Source organism: Zootoca vivipara, chromosome 16, assembly GCF_963506605.1.
Source record: "Zootoca vivipara chromosome 16, rZooViv1.1, whole genome shotgun sequence".
In the NCBI taxonomy this organism is placed as follows: Eukaryota; Metazoa; Chordata; class Lepidosauria; order Squamata; family Lacertidae; genus Zootoca; species Zootoca vivipara.
The window spans coordinates 31,495,787-31,501,786 of NC_083291.1; positions in this window are offsets into that span (position 1 = coordinate 31,495,787).

The following is a 6,000-nucleotide window of genomic DNA, read 5'->3' on the forward strand; positions in this document are numbered from 1 at the left end:
TTCCGATTCCAGTGGGGAAGCAGGAAGTCGTGTCCGAGGCTCAGGCAAGGTAGAGGAGCCAGGGTCCCAGGTGGGACAGGAAGGGGCAAGCAAGGGGGGAAGACCCATCCCTCCAACTCCAGAATTACGCAGGAAGAGGAGGGGCAAGAGGATGGGTCTGCCAAAGCTTTTGTGTTGGAGAAAGACGCGCCAAAAGCCATTAGGAGGTTCTGAAACCGACTGACAACATCGCTCCGTGTAAATAGCAATGACTTGAGCACTGTAAATACGCAGCACCAATAAAAGAATAAAATGCAGAGCTGCGTAGCGTCGTTACTCTGAAGTAGTCCACTCCGGCCACTGTGACATTTAGATTGGGTTTTTCATGCTTTTTGCATTGTAAAAAGTTATTTTGTACTTGCTATTAACATTTGTATATGTTCTTTTAAGCTTTAATAAAATCTATTGGGGGTGTGTAAATGGGTGGGCTTATTTATCCCTGTTGTATTTTGCGCTCAACAGTAATCAAGGCCGGCCCTGCCATGAGGAAAAGAGTGAGGCACCTGCCTCAGGTGGGAAATATGGAGGGACTGATTTACAGAAGCCATCCTGGTTTCTGATTTGATCTTGGAATGTCCCACTTTTCCTTGGGACATCCCTATTTTCATTGGAGAAATGTTGGAGGGTATGGAGTTATGTGATCCCTGAGCCTAGGAGTTAAGTACAGTGGTACCTCGGTTGCTGAACGTAATCCATTTCGGAAGACTGTTCAACTTCCGAAATGTTCGACAACTGAGGCACAAAGGTTGCAGACTTTTCAGTCTGCAAAGTCAATGGAGAAAATGAAAAAAAAAAAAACAGCGGAAGCCGTTTGACTTCCAAGGTGCGTTCGAAAATGGAAGCATATACTCTTAAGTAGGGGAAAGTGGGGCACGTTGAGCCATGGGGCACATTGTTCCTTTCCATTTTACAACCGTACTTTAGCTTTTATACAAAGTTTGTGGCAACAGTACAACAACAACAACAACAACAACAACAACAACAACAACAACAACAGTGATACTACATACTGTCATTGTGTTTGGGTTTGGGTTTTCAAAGAAGTTTAAACAAAAATCCAGATTTGTTATATTAGGTAAGCTTTAGTAAAAAAATTGATATGTATTGTCAACCATGTAGCTCTAAAAGTTGTAAAGGTAGCTGAAATATCTTTTGATTTATGTGATCATAGTTAATATAGCTGTAGTATGTCTAAAATATTTGAAATATGTTAGTTTACAATTCTTCAAATGTGTAAATTAATAAATATATATGTCTGGTGGATTACTTGCAACAAGCTTCACGACTTCATTATGGACTTTCAAAAATGCAGCAAGACAATTGGTGTATCAGTTTGGGAGTACGAATAAAATTCAAATGCCACCAACTTGGGAGGAAAATGAAAAGCGTGGCTTAGATTGGGCAGAAGGATTTATGAAATGTCATTCTGCTTTACTGTCACTTCACATTCCACAGGCAACAAGTTTGTCAAGAGCAACAAGCTTCAACCGTGTTAACGTAAATGAGTTCTTTGATGAACTCCACTTCATTCTAGAAAGAAGTAATTTCTCAGCAGGTGATTACCATGTTTCTCCGAAAATAAGACACCGTCTTATATTTATTTTTCCTTTTAAAAAAAACCACTATGGCTTATTTTCAGGGGATGCCTTATTTTTTCCTTCTCCTGCCGCAGCCGGCATTGCTGCTGCGCCTATCACCATGTCTTATTTTCGGGGTATGGCTTATATTCCTTGAATGCTTAAAAATCCTGCTATGGCTTATTTTATGGCTACGTCTTATTTTTTTGGAGGAACAGGGTATATACAATGTAGATGAAACTGGTGTAACCACAGTGCAGAAACCATCAAAAATCATTGCTGTGAAAAAGCAAGTTGGCTGAATGACATCAGCAGAACAGGGAACTCTTTTGACAATGTGTGCATGTATAAATGCATTGGGAAACAGCATTCCTCCACTTTTCATATTTCCAAGGATGCATTTCAAAGATTATATGATAATCTTTCTTGGGTTTCATGATCACTGCAGATGGTGATAGCAGTCACGAAATTAAAAGACGCCTGCTTCTTGGGAGAAAAGCAATGACAAACCTAGAGAGCATTTTAAAAAGCAGGGACATCACCTTGCCGACAAAGGTATGTATAGTTAATGCTATGGTTTTCCCAATAGTGATGTATGGTCAAAGGCCTGGAAACGATGCCTTATGAGGGACGGCTTAGGGAGCTGGGTATGTTTAGCCTGGAGAAGAGAAGGTTAAGGGCTGATATGATAGCCGTGTTCAAATATATTAAAGGATGCCATATAGAGGAAGGAGAAAGGTTGTTTTCTGCTGCTCAAGAGAAACGGACATGGAGCAATGGATTCAAACTACAAGAAAGAAGATTCCACCTAAACATTACGAAGAACTTCCTGACAGTAAGAGCTGTTCGACAGTGGAATTTGCTGCCAAGGAGTGTGGTGGAGTCTCCTTCTTTGGAGGTCTTTAAGCAGAGGCTTGACAGCCATCTGTCAGGAATGCTTTGATGGGGTTTCTTGCTTGGCAGGGGGTTGGACTGGATGGCCCTTGTGGTCTCTTCCAACTCTATGATTCTATGATTCTATGAAATACTCTAGAAGTTCCAAAGATCACCCAGTGCTTCTAATTCTAGATAACCATGACAGCCACATCTCTATTGAAGTTTTGGATCTCGCCAAGGCAAATGGAGTGACAAGTTGAAGTGATGCTGACTCTTAAGAACTTTGAGATATTTTGGAAACTCTTTTGGAAGTTTATACTGTGTAGTAAAAATGCCTTCTTTGCTCTTAAATTTGAATGGCTCAATGTGCCCCAAATGAAGGATCAATGTGCCCCACTACTGGGCACGTTGATCCATTTTTTTGGAAAACTTAAATGTGATTTTTTGTCATTTTATTCCATCAAATGTGAAGCATTAATCCTTTGATTTTGTTTAGAATAGTACCTAATAAATGTTAAATTCAAAAGTTTTCTTTTATGTGCATTATTTTGAGGCGTGTAGAGCTTAAAGTAAAAAATGGCTCAACGTGCCCCACTTTCCCCTACAGGAACAAAGTCTTTTGTTGAATAAGTCCATCAAAACCTGTACATCTCAATATCATAACTTCAGGTTTTTTAAACAACAATCATTTTCCACATTCCTTTCCAATCTTTATATATCTTTTTCCAGGCCTTCTTTATGATTTTACATTGCAGCTACACGAACCTTTTATACTTTTTGCCCTCCCTTCCTGTTTTTTCTCTATCACAGTCAGAGCCTTCCAGATCATTTCATACAGGGTATCATTTTTGTTGTGTATTAAAGTAATAGCACAGCCAAGTATGCATTGTATTACAGAGTTTATTTGAATGAATAAGTTCCAGAGGGAACGTCTATCATTTGCTGGTTCAGAGTGCAGGATTTGGATCCGCTGCTGGATTGGTTTCCGCTGGAGGGAATCCTTGCCATTGGTTCCCGCCAAAATGTATCTTTTCCCTGCTAGTTCTGTGTTAAGCCCCAGTTTTCCCCATTCCCTGTGTTCTGGCTCCTGTAGTGAAGACCCACTACACAACAATTTTTATCTGTCAAAGCCTCTCAAATCATTTCACCTGAGGTACCATTTTTATTTTGGACCACTCTTACTTTCTCTTGTATTTTCCTCAAGCTTTGTCCCTCTACCGTTCCTGCCTTGGTATTTTGTGCATTCACTTCTTTTAATTGTCCCACAGCTTCTGAAATTAAATTAGTATTTTCCCGAGTTTTAACAGCTGCTTTGTTAACATCTTCCTTCAACTGATCAAACAATTCTCTTTTAAAATATAACAACAAATCGTACAATTTATAGCTTATACTGTATTCTCTTGCAACTAATCCAGAATGGGGCAGCTAGACTGGTGACTGGGAGCGACTGCCAAGACCACATAACACCGGTCTTTAAAGATCTACATTGGCTCCCAGTACATTTCCGAGCACAATTCAAAGTGTTGGTGCTGACCTTTAAAGCCCTAAATGGCCTCGGTCCAGTATACCTGAAGGAGCGTCTCCACCCCCATCGTTCTGCCCGGACACTGAGGTCCAGTACCGAGGGCCTTCTGGCGGTTCCCTCGTTGCAAGAAGCCTAGTTGCAGGGAACCAGGCAGAGGGCCTTCTCGGTGGTGGCGCCTGCCCTGTGGAATGCCCTCCCATCAGATTTCAAAGAGAAAAACAGCTGCCAGATTTTTAGAAGACATCTGAAGACAGCCCTGTTTAGGGAGGCTTTTAATGTTTAATAGATTACTGTATTATTATTACTATTGCATTGTGGCCTGACTGGTTTGCTTTAACATAGATGTTTTTTCTAATATAGAAATGTATAGAAGTATAACTGAGGGGGCCGGTCCCGTTTCCTGGCTTCCTCCATAGAATTTAATTTCAAAACAAAAAGCCCTTTCCCACCACAAAGAGCATTATTTTTAACCTTATCAGTACTTTGTCAAGGACATTCCACTAAGATAAGCAGAGAAAGCCAGTACGGTACTTCCAGCCTACTCCCTCCCCGCCTCCCACATTACTCGCAATTACAAATTTTTGCAATTATATTTTCAAACCTTTTTATACATAGACATCAAAATAATTTTATTATATATGATTAATATATATTGTAACTTTTATTTTGAGTCTAATTTAGTCCAATATTAGCAATAGATAGTCCTCTTCTTTTAGTCTTGATTTTTAACCAGCTGGTGTCTTTCAATAAAGCAAGTACATAATTGTAATTCCATTAAGCTGAACATCTTCAATAGTCAAATAGATCCTGAAACAGTTTCACAGAAGTGAGATAGTTTCCAGAGAGTCAGTCCAGTCTCTTTCCCCCAGAAGGGAAATTCACTCATAACCTTATAATCTTCTCAGGTTTAACCTCCATTTTAAGTCAAGTTCAATCTCACCGTGTGCTATGTCCAAGTTCAACTAGAGTTCCAGTCAAGATCATTATTTTAGAAAATCTTGAGATTGGCATAAACAGAAGCTGGGTGCAGTCTTTTAATCCTAATTGTTCATTAGTTAACTTATCTTCCAATGTAAATTTCACCCACACATTACTTGCATATATTTTGTGCCCATAGCACCAGTAATAGCACTGCAAAAGGCACCTCAGAGAAGAGAATGGGAGAGGGGTAGAAAGGCACCACTAAGAGGTCCCTCAAGGAGGGAGAGAACACTGAATGAGATTTCATTGAAATTGATGATGGCAAAGGTGTTTCCTTTTTTTTTTTAATATAATTTTTTATTAATTTTATAACAAACAAAGGAAATACAAGGAAATAAACAATCATCATTTCACACCTTCTTCCATCCCCCCTCCATGAGTCCCCTCCTGCCACAAGAAAGACCCATGCTGAGCAAATAGTCGAAGGTGGTTCATTTTAAGTGGCTGGGTTTTTCCCCTACCCCTCCTCCCCTCCCCAAGGCCCACCCCTGCCACCGGTGGGCCCCAGAGTAACAGGGGAAGACTGAGCCGGGTGTACGCCCAACCAACCTTCCCAACCCTGATCATATGTGTAAAAATAAAGAAAAAAGAAAAAAAATTAGAAAATAAAGTCCCTAGCCCCCCCCACCCCAAAAACCCCCCAAAAAGAGAAGGAAAAAGTAAAAAGAGAACAAACCAAGAAAAACATGAAAAAAGAAAGAAAAGAAAAAATACATAAAAATTCCCAAATCTTCACATTATCATTGTGACTTCCTCAGATCTCTTCTTCCTGGTTTTCCTAACTTCTAATTTAATATGGCGAATTTTCTACCCCAGTTCCAACTCTTATTCTTATAATATTGACTTATTCCTCCTCCTTCTTCTTCTTCATGCTGCCCCCCCACAAGTCCCCTCCTGCCACAAGAGGAACCTGCTAGGTGCAGCACTTCAAAGGTTCCATTTTTGTGTCTGGGCTTCCCTCCCCCCCCTCCCCCCCCCCAGAGCACCTTCTGCCACCAGGTG